The 16,774-nt window shown below is 31.8% G+C and overlaps 1 protein-coding gene across 1 annotated transcript in view; it reads left to right on the top strand.

The window, feature by feature from the left end:
- LOC148312019 (B-cell receptor CD22-like) overlaps positions 1-16,774 on the top strand; it is a 571,734-nt gene that overhangs the window by 467,120 nt on the left and 87,840 nt on the right. The window lies entirely within an intron of this gene.

A 16,774-nucleotide genomic window follows, 5' to 3' on the forward strand; every position in this document is an offset into this window, starting at 1 on the left:
TGCTCTTTTATAACGTATCCCAGATAATAAATCATCATAAATCATTTGAAAAATCATAGAGTTACTTTGTACGTGATTTTTTTAAAGCTGTTTTTAAAAAATATTTTGGGTTTGAAGAGGTTAACATAGTGAAGGCTTTAAATTTGCCGGCAAAAATGAGTGCTTATCGGTGACCCAAATATAAAAATACTATATTAAATGGAAAAATAAAACATTTTTTTAATCTACTTAATTAAGTATCAAAAAACACATTAAAATAAATTTTATGACAATTGTTTCGTCTAGTTATGGCATTTTAAAACAAATGTGAAGATTAAATGACCTGACGGTCTTTGTATGGCTATACAAAAATTGAAAAAATACTTATAAATATAAACCTATTGGAATTTCTGTGTTTAATTTCATAAATCCAGTTCAGTATAGCTACATATTTTTTTATCTGCGTAATAAATCTCAAATGGAAAAAAATTAAAATAACTGTTTGCTTTTAATCAATTTGAGTTCATAAATATGATAAGCTGTTTTATTTGTAAATATAAAAAATAAAATGTCACTGATTCGGTAGTAACTTTATAGTTTTTAATATTAATTTATTTTCAATATGAATTTTACTTGGTAAATACCACTTATTCTTAAAATCTAATTTGATAGATGTTTCGATGCATTCCGCATCAATTTCTTTAATGCTTCAAAACTCATGTCACAGTAAATTTTAAGAAATAGTGATATTTACTTAGAATGTAAAACATAAATTTAAAATGGATAGATTTTACCACAAAGTGGATGCATAATCAATAAATGAAATCATTGAAGTTAAGTCGTTTATTTATTAGAAAAATTCAGGCAACAGCAAAAATAGTGATCAAGGAAATTATTTATCAATTTGTGCATTAATTAACATGGTGTAAAATACATGAGAATAAAACGCTACATTAATCTGTCTTTCTTTACAAACGCCCTTCGCCTCTTTCACGTTCATGCATCTCCTCATACATGCCCGCCGAATATTCTGACCTCACAACTTTTAAGTATTTGAAATACTCGATCAAGCCAAGTTTTTCTCAGTCTTCCCCTGCTTCTATTCCACAGCTATATTCGCCTCATAAATTTGTTTTATTTTTACTTGTTCACTCATTCGTTTCAACGCACCTTTCATAATTTCATCGATAGTACTTTTTTCAGCCTTGCATTATTTCCACACGACAATCACCATTCGAACATAGATATATCGTCTTGCCGCGCTTTCGTCTGAGAGATTGAATTTCAGCCGCATTCAGTCCACATTCGACCATGAAAGTATTTGAAATTCGCGATAATGCCAAATTTTCCTCGGTCTTCTTCTGCTTCTATTCCACAGCTAAATTCTACTTTCAAGCAATAATTATAAATATATATATATATATATATATATATATATATATATATATATATATATATATATATATATATATATATATATATATATATATATATATATATATATATATATATATATTATATATATATATATATATATATATATATACGCGATCATACCTCGGTCATTTCCTGCTAATGTTTTCAGGTATTATCATACATGAGCTCCGTGAATTTGTCTTCTTGCACTTTCTTCACTCGTTCTTGACGGTTTTAAAAACATTCACATTCGCGACAGTAAAAAATCGGCAATTCCCGAAATATCTCTCGGTCCGTTTAACCCGGGGGCCGTAAGTTCCCGATAGCGTCCGCGCTGTCAGAATGGCGCGAGAAAGATTCCATAACGTTTTTTCCCGCCCACACTCCCGCCCTAGCGCAATATTAATCATATCAAAAACAGTTTGCGGCTAATCTAGCGAGTCCTGGGGCTCGAGAACGGGAGAAAAGAGGAAAATTGACCGGTTAAGTGAATTGGATACTTGTACAAATGTGCTTGGGAGGCTGCGTTATCATTCTTTCTTGGAGAGTGCTCCTCGAAACCATCAAATCGAGAAAGCACACACCGAAATCGATGGTTTCAACACTTTTTTTATATTAAGGGAGAGGCTCGTACCTTGGCCGTTTTTTTCAAAGTGTCATAAAATGATTAATTCATAAAGTACGTAATTTTTTTTACAGAACAAATAGATCGGTTATTTAAAATCATATTGTTAGAAGATATCATGTGCTTATCATGCATAGCTAAACTGGCAGTGCACAACGGAGTCCTGGTTCCAACTCTAATGTATGGAAGTGAAACATGGAGTTGGTAAAAGAAGGATAAAAGTAGACTGAATGCAGTCGAAATGCGATCTCTCAGAAGAATGTGCGACAAAACGATGTGTGAAAGATGTACGAATAGTGAAATAAGGAAGGAATGCAAAGCTGAGATAAGCATTATCGATAAAATTATGAAAAGTGTGTAGAAGTGTACTTGAAAGTGGTCAGGTTATGAGTCGTAACAATCGGCGAGTATGTATGAGTAGATACATGAACGTGGAAGAGGCGAAGAATATGTGCAAAGACAGAGTGGTGTGGCGTTTTATTCTCTCTGCCTACCCCTGCGGAGAAGTGGCGTGATGGTTAGTTAGTTAGTTTATCATGCATAGTATATAGGAATGACATTTTACAAAACCTTTTCTCTTGGCCCAAGGTACGGTATGGTCCCGTACCCTGGTCATATGAAGTAATCATTCTCTAAAACTATTTAAATAGTTTAAAATGTTTTATAAATATTAAATAAAGTTCACAATAAATTTAAGAAATAGTAGTATTTACTACGTAAAATTTAAATAAAAAAATGAGTTTTCTTCGATTTTTATTGAGGGGTGTTTATATCAAGTCTTGAGTTATCAGTTGTCTTTACTTTCAACAGAAACAGACGTCGATCTTATACTTCTCAGTGAGTTATTGTGATCAAAAACCCCATAAATTTCCCCATCGTTGGTGAATCAAAGTATAAATTTGTCAAAAAAATTATCTTTCAGCTGAGAATACTATTTTTATGACAGCTATTTCCCCACTTTTATCTACGTTCGTTCAAGTTGTAATAATAATCGATTGTTACACTTTTACCCGCTTTTCCCTGTAGAATTGTCTGGAGTTTCAAATACTAAGGAATATCGTATTCCAGTACATTTTCATTCAAAATTACCAGAGTTAGATACAATATTTATTAAATTGTAACACATACTTTGTAATTTATGTATTTTAAAATGTCAATTTTTTATTAATGTTTTTTTTTTTAATGTTCACGCACTATCTACCCTCTTATTTCAAATAGCTATGTATGGTATCAAACGTTTTGATCAATATCACTAGTCAGTTTTTGGTTGGTTGGAAGAAATTTCTTTTCAGAAATAAGCCCGTAAATGAACTAATTTATTTTCTGTACATGAAGTTTATATAAATTAAAATAAATAAATATACATCTCTCGTTACTTAATAAATCACAAATTACCCGTTAAGAAGATATTTTCTAACACAGAATTCATTCTACCGGAGACTACCGGACAGGCTACATGTCTGATTTTTTATGAATGTATATAGGACATTTTATTTTTTAGAATATATACATATATATATAGAAAAAATATTTTAGTATTTTTTTTTACTCCTTACCTTTCAATAACTGTTTTTTATCAAAACCATATAATTTATTTAAAGACAAACTCATTTTTTCAATGCAATAACGGTGTTTTAAGAAAAAAATCGGTTTCGTTAAAAGTAACCTGGATTTAAAGAAAATTATGTTGAGACGTAACGAACGCTGGGCCTTAAATAACATTCGTGCAATTATCCTGATTTTTTAAAAATATTTTTGACATATCGCTCATTCCTTTCAAGAACGTCATAAATCAATTAACTTGATTTTTCAGAACGTCTTTAAAGTTTAAAAATATAATACAATGTATAAAAAATAAATATCAAGTCACTAACTGAACTTTTTACTGTACAACAGATCATTTCAAGTAAAACCTGAAGGTTTTTTCTCCATTTGAAAAATATTTAGTATATTTAAAGAAATAATTAAACAATACCTTTTATTCAAATGCAAAAACAACACTCTCTGGCCTGTAGCAGGTAAATAATAAGTTAAAAATATGCCTCTTTTGCTGGGGTATAGTACATTTTCTGGGCATTCCGAAAACATGCACAGCTGAAAATTTACGATATTTGATTTATGACGTTCTTGAAAGGAGTGAGCGATATGTCAATATAGATTAATAAGAATATGGAAGTCTAGACACTTACTTGGTTTACGACAGTAGACTTGGTTAAGTGGATCACTTTACACACGTGTAACATTCACCGATTCTACCCATGATTGACAACCACACTACTAAATTTTTCTAACTTCTAGATATATTGATCAAACTCGTGACACAGTACATGAGAAATCACATCGAACAGCCATCTATGTTGGGATAGGAAAAGCTATGATTAAGCTGATATTTTTTATATTTGTTTGCAAGGCCCGAATCTTGGATTTAATTAACCTACTTTAGACCCGCTTTAAAATATGATTTTCAATTTTTTATGTGGCTCATAATTTGACCAGTTATATTATTTACAATATTTTTAGTTTGCCCAATCACTTCCATATGGTCATTCGTCAGATTCCCCGAATTTGTGAACAAGTATTTGGACACACTCAAAATATAGTGATTGTACAAGTTAGTCGTTATCATATCGCTCACTCCTTTCAACAACGTCATATATCAAAAAACTTGATGTTTCAGGAGATCGTTTTTCAAGTTTAAAAATATAATAAAATGTATAAATAAATATCAAGCTCCTTCTTGAACTTTTTACTATGCAACATATCTTTTCAGGTAAAAACCTAAATGTTTTTTCTCCATTTGAAAAATATTTAGTATATTTAAAATTCCTTTTCTTCAAAATTCAAATCAACACTTTTTGTTCTGTAGCGGGTAAATATTAGGTAAAAAATATGCCACTTTTGCTGGGATGAAGTTAATTTTTTGGACATTCCGTAAACATGCACAACTGAAAATTGACGATTTTTGATTTATGACGTCGTTGGAACGAGTGAGTGATATATTCATTGAATAAATACAAATTTGAAAACAAATATATACAACCTAAGTGTGTATGTGAATGTAGAAAGTTTATTAAATCGCGTAGAGACTTAGCGTCCGTAAGATAAATAATAACTTTTAATGAGTCTCTGTGTTTTGATGTCCAAACTAAACTGGTTATAAAGCTTGTTTGTCTTTGAAAAATTGAAATAATTGAGCTTATAAACGTTCAAGTAAGCTGCCGGCAAAGAAATAACTAACAACATATAATGAATATAGAAATACAGCTATATTTCAAATACAATTGCAACTATATTCTTAAAAGGGTAATATGCCCTAACAATAAATTTAATTAAGTGCAATTTAATTCTATTTATTGATTTTCTATCAAAATTTAAATAAATTATTTAAAATTTCCAATAAATATTACTCATAACTAACTTAGTAACTAAGCATCACGTCGCTAATCGTCGTAGATCTCCTCATACAAACCTACAGTACGTTACGACCGTCATAGGCTAGTTTAAGCGATCACTTTACACACGTGTAATATTCACAAATTTTACCCATGATGGACAAACACACTTTACAAATTCTTGGAAGTTCTACATATATGATCTTATTTTAAAACATTGTAAAAGAATCACTAGAATTTTTCACTACTGACATCTATTGGTAAGACGAAGAAGCTGTTTTATTGAGCAGAAAGTCTTATATTTGTATGTGAGGTCCGAATCCTGGATTATAATCACATGCATGAGAAAAGTCAGAAAGTATCCTTTTTATTTTATTATTTTAGCTTATAATTTGGCAAGATAATTTATTAACAACATTTCGAGTAAGTCCAAGTGCTTGTTCACAAATCTGGATAATCTTCAATTATAGGAGTTATTTTTCAGAGGAAGACCGAGAAAAACATGCCACGATCAGGTATGCCAAATACTTGAAATTGGTCAGGTTAGGAGTCGTTATAATCGGCGAGTATGTATGAGGAGATGCATGAACGTGGAAGAGGCGAAGAATGCAAAAACAGATTGGTGTGGCGTTCTATCCTCTCTGCCTTCCCCTGCGGTGAAGCGGCGTGATGGTTAGTTTTTCATATGATTTTTTTTATGGAATATGGAAGTCTGGGCATTTACGGGGCTTACGGCCGTCATAGGCTAGTTTAAGTGTGAAGTGAGGTCGTTAATAATGGGCAGAATTGGTGAATGTTAGACGTGTGTAAAGTGATCCCTTAAACCAGCCTTTGATGGTCATAAGCCCCATAAATGCCCAGACTTCCATATTCTTCTTCATCTTTGTTGAGATGATAAAAAGAAAATATGATAAATAGAGAATAATTTTGAGAACAAGTATTGGACACACTGAAAATGTTGATTTCTTTTTCATCGATTTCAAAATCGTTAATTACTATTCCTTACCCTGTATATGAGTTTACACAAAAAAATTATCTTTATAAAATTAATTAACTTTGTTTTTACCACTTTTTTATTAATACAATTCAACCTACCGGTTTCAACAATACATTTTCATCATCAGGGTTTATTTTAAAACAAAAACATAAAAAAACATTGAAATAAACCCTGATGATGACAATGTATTGTTGAAACCGGTAGGTTAATTTGTATTAATAAAAAAACTGGTGAAAACAAAGTTAATTCATTTTATAAAGATTTTATAAAATGTGCCACAAAGTATCTGCGGAAAACATTCAAGAAATGCAAAAAAAGTTAACCTCATATGGGTGAAAATAGCTCCTTTTAATTTGGTGACAGAGTGTACATCACCGCGATCACGTCACGGTATCATTCCATTCCAACCTTATCACCATTGATATCCATTACTCTCCACTCAGCGGTATCAGCCGAGCCCCGACCCTCCCTCGCTCTCCCCCATATCTCCGTTCCACCCTCAGATATCTCTACTGTGACGCTATCGAACTTCCTTCTTCCATTTAACATGTCAAGGAAAAAATCGAAAGAGATATATTATCCATCCACCCATTTTTTTGGCCACTTTACAAGTAGGTACCTCGCCGAAAATACGTTGGTCCAATTCTCACGTCTTATTTGGACAATTTTAAACATTTTACTAAAAAATGTACGTGTCAGCACCGTACACGTTATAGATGTAAATTTTGTTAAAAAATTGAGAGACAAAGAGAGAGAGAGAGAGAGAGAACATATCAAAAAAATACAACAATAAAAAAATATTCATAACATTTTGAGTGTGTCCAAATACTTGTTGACAAAATCTGGATTATCTCCAATTACAGGAGTTATTTCCTTTTTTTATGTGTTTGATTATAATCGAGGATTCGGACCTCACATATTAATATAAGAGTTTCTGCTCAATAAAAAGCTTCTTTTCAACTCACCAATAGATGGCTCTAGTGAAGTTCTAGTGATTCAAGAACAATGTTTCAAAATTGATTCATATATATATGTAGAACTTCCAAGAATTTCAGTAGTGTGGTTGTCAATAATGGGTAGAATTGGTGAATGTTACACGTGTGTAAAGTAATCACTTAAACCAGCCTATGACGGTCGTCAGCCCCGTAAATGCCCAGACATCCATATTCTTTTTCATCTTTGATTAGATGTCAAAAAATAATGTTTTAATAAATTAATTAGAAAATATTTTGGTATGTAATATTTAGTCTTTTAATTTATAAATTGAATATTAAAATTAACACTGATTTTTAGAGTAAACTATTTTTTTTTTAAACTTAAAAATTAAATTTGTTACAATTTTTTCGCCTTGTTATGGCATTTTCTAACAACTACCAACATATTCCATAACAAAGCGAAACATTTTTTTTGTTTTTGTATATTAAATAATGTGTTTGAGTATATTTAAAAAAAATAATTCAACGATACATTTTCTTCAAAATGCAAAAACAACACTTTCTGCCCAGTAGCGGGTAAATATTTAGTTAAAAATATGCCGCTTTTGCTGGGAAATAGTACATTTTCTTGGCATCCCGAAACATGCACAACTGAAAAAATTTTGATATACGACGTTGTTGAAAGGAGTGAGCAATATGTGTTATTTTGTTTATTTACCTTACATATGTTGATAATTATTTAAAGCCACGTTCGTTATAAGTATGTATGATGAAATACATGACAGTATAACTACTTGAGAGGAAAGTTTTTGTCATACTAAGGACTAAATGTTGACCCATTTACGGTTTCGCAAATCTGAAAACCATGACGTTTCGATTAATCTTTTGTATACTCGTACGCACCAACATCCTGACGCAATTACACAAAATAACCCGTACCATCTCGCCACAAGCACAAAACCACGTCCCTCACGAGTCGCGGATCACAACATACATAATTGGACAGGACTATAGTGACATAATGGAATACGAGAGACTTCAAAGGCCACTATTGACGGAGCCTTCACAAAGAGTCGTGGAAGGATTCGTCCTTTAATGAGGGTGGGTAACCATATCTCAAAGGATGGCGGTATTTAGGACAGCTCTCGAAGCTCGCGACGTATTTAGTTTCTTTCCGCAACTCGGTCGGACGAACTTCGCCAAAGCTGGCAAGTTTGGGGATCCACTCCGATAATTATGAGTTGGTGAGTTTGAGTAACGATGATACAAGAAGTTTTGCGTAATTGCCGGGAAAAAGATATATGTTTTATTAAACAGGCATTCGTACCCACGCGCGGGCGGATGTGTGTAGACGCCGAGTTGCGTATATGAGTTTGACGGAGTTTGGCATAATTTTGTTGACAGATGAGTTCGCAGTTTGACTCGTTTCATGCGAAAGATCAACGAACTTTGGGCGAAAGTTTCCGAATCGGAATTATTGATCAAAATATGTAATTAATCAGTATATTACGGAATTTACTTATTTAATTAGTACAAGAGTAACATTAAAAAAAACGCTCAGTATATTACACATGTCCGCCTCCGTAGTGTAACGGTCAGCACGCTTGGCTACGGTTCTGGAGGTCCCGGGTTCGATTCGGGGGGTCAAATAAATATAAGTGATTTTTTCACTATAATATTTACCCTGGACTGGTACCTGAAGCGGAAAGCTGATCACCTTTCCTTCATGTGTTAACGATCAAGATAATGCTGCGTTTGTATTATGCAGTGTCCTATGCACCATTGGGGTGCGGGTAAGGGTTTGAATGAAATATTACAAAATGTTCTATTTACCTGATACAGGGATGACACAAAAAATAAACATACAGTTATTATTTATTATTTTGCCACTCACATTGTAGTATGCCATGATTATATATAAAATAAAACTGTTAATGTTTTGTACCACTTGAATTATATATTTTTTATGACCAGTTTAAGAAACCACAGATGTAAGTTGTAATACTCGTAATTCAAGAAGTTGTTTAAAACAAGTGCTTTTTTATTTTTATCCAAGTTAACAAACTATATAGCGTATTACAGAGAGTGATATTTACCTAATTCAGCGATTACACAAAATAATTATCATTCAGTATATTACAGAATGTGCTATTTACCTAATACAGGATCACACAAAAATATCATTCAGTTTATTACTAAAAGTGCTGTTTACCTAATTCATGGGTAACACAAAAAAAATAGCTTTCAATATTTTACCGAAAGCGTTGTTTACCTAATACAAATATTTCTTTAAAAAAATGTCGTTCAATATATTACAGAAAGTGTTATTTACCTAATACATGGATTACACAAAAAATAAACTTTTAATATATTACAAAAAGTATTATTTACCTATTACATGTGTAAATTACACAAAAAATTAAATATTACAAAAAGTGTTATTAACCTTCAGTAAAAAACCGTTCAGTATGGTAAAGAAAATTCTATTTACCTAAAACAGGGGTTTAAAAAAATTAATAGTAAGATGCAGTCACTCCAAAAACGGCAGATTTTAAAATTTAAGATGTCAAATATGTATGAAAAAATTAAAAATTACCCTAAAAGGTCATCTATGACCGTTACTGAGGAAAGACGACGTTGCATCATCAATTTCCTAAACACAAAGCCCTACAAATTATGAGAACCTTGTGAAAACCTTTTTACGCGATACGTCATTCCCAAACAACACACCTTGAGGTTAACAGAGCCAACCAGAGCGTGTAATCCTCTTGTGCAATACATGTACAGCGTTCGCTGTGTTTGAAATAGCGCTAGCCGTGTTTGAAATTTAAAATTTCCGTCGACGGCCCTAGGCGATTAGCGCGCGGCTGCAGCGCCGGCACTGATAAGTCACGGACGGGATGGGCAAACATCCCTCCGCCCGGCCCTGTCTCTTGTCTCCTGTCTCCTGACTTATGTCTCCCGTTCTTGTCTCGCATCTCGCTAGTGCTTCCATAATTCCTTAAATATTTTTATGTTAATTTTTGACATCTCCACATCTCACCGATAGATGTCTCTAGTGAAAATTCTAGCAATTCTGGTACAATGTTTTGAAATATAGATAAATATGATTCGGTACACTTTTTTTGACATCTCAACATAGATAAGGAAGAATATGGAATTCTGGGCATTTGCGGGGCTTATGACCATCACAGGCGGGTAAAAAAGTCATTTTATTGAGCAGAAATTCTTTTATTTGTATGTGAGATCCGAATCCAGATTTGTCAACAAGTATTTGGAGACACTCAAAATGTTGTAAATAAATTATCTGGTCAAATTATAAGCTGAAATAATTTTTAAAAATTTAAATGATATTTTGTGGCGTTTCTCATGTCCGCCTCCGTAGTGTAATGGTCAGCACGCTCGGCTACTGTTCTGGAGGTCCCGGGTTCAATTCCCAAGGGGGGTAAAATAAATATAAGTGATTTTTTCACTGTAATATTTATTCAATATTACCATGGACTGGTACCTGAAGCGGAGGGCTGATCACCTTTCCTTCATGTGTAAACAATCAAGATAACACTGCGTTTATATGACACAGTGCCCTATGCACCATTGGGGTGCGGATAAGGGTTTATTATTATTATTATTCTCATGTATGAGATTATAAGATTCGGACCTCACATACAAATATAAGAGTTTCTGCTCAATCAAAAAGCTTCTTCATCTCATCAATATATATCTCTAGTAAAAATTCTAGTGATTCAATTTCAGAGTTTTGAAATTGGATCATTCATATAGAACTTCCAAGAATTTGAGTAGTGTGGTTGTCAATCTTGGGTAGAATCGGTGAATATTACACGTGTGTATAGTGATCACTTAAACCAACCTATGGCGGTCGCAAGCCCCGTAAATCCCCAGACTTTCATATTCTTCTTCATCTATGTTGAGATGTCTTAGTGATAGAAGGGTAATATCTGATTTGGTCCTGTTACACAAAATTCTTAACAATTTTTTAGACAGCCCTGGTCTCCTAAATCAAATAAAGCTTAGCGTGCGTCGAAAAAGTACTAGGTAAAAATCTATATTCGCAGTATTTGTACATAATGCAAACTGTGCCATGTTCTCTCCGATTCCGCGGCTTCACATGTTGGCAAATGCTTTTGATAGTATAGATTTATTTAATATATTGTTATCCACCTTGAAGTCTGTACTTTCTCAGCATTTCTTCTCCATGTTATAAGGGATAAATTTAAACGTTGTGTTTCACTCTCTCTCGCTGCTCGCTGATAGTGTGCGAAGAGACGTGTATTTACCAGTGCTTACTATTTGTTATTTTATTATTATTTTATGTTAAAGACTTTTTGTTTCTCTATTAGTGTATTTTTATATAAGATACTGTATATATAGTATTTTATTACATATCTTCTTCATCTTCTTGCTCAATGCTGAGCGTCGTGGTCTTCTGGAATGTCAGGCACTTGGTGCACAAGTCCTCTCCATTCTTCCCGGTCCTGGGCCAACTTGATGGCAGCGTTTAGCGAGGATCCGGTTAATTCCTTTATTTGGTCTGTCCATCTTGTTGGAGACCGTCCTCTTGCCCGCTTGCCTTCAACTGTACCTGTTACTACCAGTTTTTCAAGACTCTTCTCGTTCTTTCTGGCGATATGCCCAAAGTAGGACAGAATCCTTTTCCTGCAAGTCGTGGAGAGTCTTTCTGTCACTGACAGTTCGCGGAGAATGGAGACGTTTGTGCGTCTTGCAGTCCAAGGAATGCGCAGCATCCTCCTCCAGCACCACATTTCAAACACATCCAGCATATGTCTTTCCTTTTTCCTCAGTGTCCATGTTTCCACTCCATACAGCGCAATGGAGAATACAAGAGATTTCACTAGACGGGTTTTCGTTTTCCTCAGTATGGACCGATTTTTCCATATCTTCGCCAGACTAGACATTGCTGATTTTGCCATTCCAATTCTTCTCCGGATTTCTGCTTCACAGCCTCCGTCTTTAGAAATGAGTGCACCTAAATAGATAAAGTCGTCGACTTCCTCATAATCCCTTAAAGAATTGTTCCTTATCAGGATGCCGAATCGGTCGATGACAAGAACCTTGGTTTTACTTTTGTTTATTTGAAGTCCTAAATGCTGGCTTTCTATTTCGACTCTATGGAGGAGTTCAGCCATTTCGTCCTCATTGTTGGCTATTAGCGTTGTGTCGTCTGCAAACCTTATATTGGAGATCTTTTTGCCCCCTACTGATACGCCACCTTTCCACCCGTCTAGTACTTTCCTCATTATATATTCTCCATATATATTGAAGAGATCAGGAGACAGTATACACCCTTGTCTCACGCCTTTTTGTACTTGAAATGACTCTGAGAGGAAATTATCAACTCTTACCGATGCCAAATTTTGTACGTATAAGTTGTGAATAAGAACTATCAACTGTCTCGGTACACCCATTGCTTCCAAAACCTTCCACAGGCAATTCCAATTCACGCAGTCAAAAGCCTTTGTATAATCAATAAAGCAAAGTACGACCGGAACCTTGAACTCCCGACTTTTCTCGATTATTTGTCTTATGATCAAGATTTGCTCACGTGTACCCTTGCCTTTGACGAATCCAGCTTGCTCAATTGAAATTTGCCAGTCGAGGTAGTGTTTTAGCCTTGCTTTTAATATGTGTAGCAATATTTTGCTGGCATGAGAGATGAGTGAGACAGTTCGATAGTTTTCACATTTTAGCGTAGAACCCTTCTTGTGTATTGGAATAAATACAGATTATTACATATATATATATTTATAAATATATATATATATATATATATATATATATATATATATATATATATATATATATATATATATATATATATATATATATATATATATATATATATATATATATATATATATATATATATATATATATATATATATATATATATATATATATATATATATATATATATATATATATATATATATATATATATATATATATAATATATATATATATATATATATATATATATATTTATATATATATATATATATATATATATATAATATATATATATATATATATATATATATATATTTATAAATATATATATATATATATATATATATATATATATATATATATTTATATATATATATATATATATATATATATATATATATATATATATATATATATATATATATATATATATATATATATATATATATATATATATATATATATATATATATATATATAAATATATATATATATATATATATATATATATATATATATATATATATATATTATATATATATATATATATATATATATATATATATATATATATATATATATATATATATATCATGTTAAAGGCTTTGGCCGTTCAATAAATAAATGTCAAAAAAATTAATGAATATATATATATATATATATATATATATATATATATATATATATATATATATATATATATATATATATATATATATATATATATATATATATATATATATATATATATATATATATATATATATATATATATATATATATATTTATAAATATATAATATATATATATATATATATATATATATATATATATATATATATATATTTATATATATATATATATATATATATATATATATATATATATATATATATATATATATATATATATATATATATATATATATATATATATATATATATATATATATTATATATATAATATATATATATATATATATATATATATATATATATATATATATATATATATATATATATATATATATATATATATATATATATATATATATATATATATATATATATATATATATCATGTTAAAGGCTTTGGCCGTTCAATAAATAAATGTCAAAAAAATTAATGAATTATTCCTGATTAATTTTTAAAAATCTTTTTTAGAATATAATTAAATATACCCTTTTCTTAGAACGCCAGGGGAAGGTTCATGTAATTTAATAGGTTAGCTTGGTAAAACACTGTCCGGTATCTTAAGTACAAATATACATAAAACCACTCCCCAAGTTTCCGTGAGTAATCGGCCGACAACCTATCGCTATATCTGATCTTAAATTCTATTAAAGTATCCTCAAAATTCGCAATACCCACCCTGTAATGAAGCGAAGAGCCGGCGGTAAAATAGCCCAACCGCCGCAAAAGGAGCCGAGGATCTCTACCACGCACATTAGTCAAACATATTAATCTGAGCTCATTTTTGGTTGGTGCCACCGCTTGCTTCAACCCTTTACTGCATGTAGCCGGTACTTCATGAACGTGTTCAATCCGTTTGGCAAACAAGATATTAAGAATTTCTTCAACATTATTCCTGTATAAAATTCACATTTCTGCGCAGCAGCGTGGCCGTGTTCCCAGAAATCATATTTTGATAACGATGATATTTATTTTCTCCGTAGAAGTTTGCCGAAAGTGACTTTATTACACCTTATTTGTGAACCGCATGCCTGAAATGTAGGTCGCGATTTCAGTTTACCTCAAACGATCGTGATCGATGTCTTTTATTACGTAAACAACCTGATGATGTTTATTTCCATTACATAATTTTCCGTTATTTTCCGTCATCATTTTCTTTTGGAAAATTCGCCTTCGAAAAAACTTTGTTTTCGTAAGTTGGCAATGAATGAGGTCACAGAAACGATGGAGTTATTTTAATATTGGTAACATTGCAAAATTTTTGGCGGCTCAATTTGTTGATGTCTATCTTCTTCTTTATGTGCCATGACGTCTACTATCACTAGAGGGTATATGTCCCTGTCTTGGGCAGCTCTGAACAAGTATTTTTCTTATTTTTCAACCCTCATCCACACGCGGTGGTGCGTAGGGCTCTGCGTCATACAACCACAGTGTTCTCTTGATTAAAACATGAAGGAAAGGTGATCAGCCTTCCATCCATCCAGGGTAGTATTGAATAAATACTGCCGTAAAAAAATCACTTTTATTTATTTGCCCCCCCCCCCCCTCCCCGGAAATTGAACCCGGGACCTCCAGTACGGTAGCCGAGCGTGCTGACCATTATACTACGGAGGCAGACAGGTTTATTGTACTCATAATATTTGGCTAAGTTAAATAGCGCCGATTTCACCAAATTTCCCCTCAAGGGCTCTTAATATTTTTCTTATCACTTTACCTTAAGTATGGACTATATTATACACACTTAAAATAAGGACAAATATCATGAAGTAAATTAATTTCTTTTTAATATAGCTCACAACCCATTTAAAATTTCTTATAACATTTTGAGTGTGTACAAATACTTGTTGATAAATCTGGATTATCACCAACTATAGAAGATATTTTTCGTATAATTTTTTGACATCTCAAAATAAATTAAGAAAACTGTGGAAGTCTGGACATTTACGGGGCTTACGACACTCAAACCAGCCTATGACGGTCTTAAGCCCTAAAAAAATTCAGACTCTTCATCTGTGTTGAGATGAAAAAAAAATAATATAAAAATTCCTTTTTCATTAACAATAAAAGTCCAAAAGTAAACATGAAGTTATCCTCAATCTACACTATATTTAATGCGTTATCTATTCACTTCAATCGACCACCTGTGTCGGTATTACAAACTCGTTTATCTTCATGGTGTAGATAACTTCAAATTCAATTTTGGACATCAGAACTTCTAACGAATATGACATTTTTAAATCGGTTTTGATCGTATGAATAGAATTTAACTGCTTATTTTTTTAATCAAATTAGATAACAAAACGTAATATTGGTATGATAAAATACCAATATTATGTTTTTATGAACAAAAACACAATATTGGACTGCAAAAACATAACAAAAACAAAACATTAAACACAAAAACATACAATTGGATCATATATATAAAACATCCAAGAAATTGAGAGGTGTGATTGTCAATCATGGGTAGTATTGGTGAATGTTTCACGTGTGTAAAGTGATTACTTTAACCAACCTTTGAGGGTCATAAGCCCCGTAAATGCCCAGACTTCCATATTGTTCTTCATATTTATTAAGAAGTTTAAAAAAAAATGAAAATATGGTTTGATATAATATTGTAAAAACTGTTTTGTAGATAATTTAAATGTGAGTATTTTAGCTTCTGAGAGTTTTCTTGTACCTCTTGTCGTTTTTGGGAAAAAACAAACAATGAAAACACGGATATGAAACGTTTGGGGTGGTGGGGGGGAGCGGATATCCGAGAGGTGGGGATATTTAAGAGGACACTTCTTGGGTCCTAAGGAATACTTGAAATGAAAACTTTTAATTTCATGATGACAATTTCATTCCGACTTGACCTAAAATATATTTAATTCACCCGGACTATATTGTGTGCATAAAGATATAAAAACATTATCTAGTCTGGAGCACACTGTTGTATGGAAGCGAAACGTGGATAATCGAGCAGGCA

Source organism: Brachycentrus maculatus, unplaced genomic scaffold (genome assembly GCF_059751285.1).
Source record: "Brachycentrus maculatus isolate JH-2025_06_01 unplaced genomic scaffold, ASM5975128v1 h1tg000050l, whole genome shotgun sequence".
Classification (NCBI taxonomy): domain Eukaryota; kingdom Metazoa; phylum Arthropoda; class Insecta; order Trichoptera; family Brachycentridae; genus Brachycentrus; species Brachycentrus maculatus.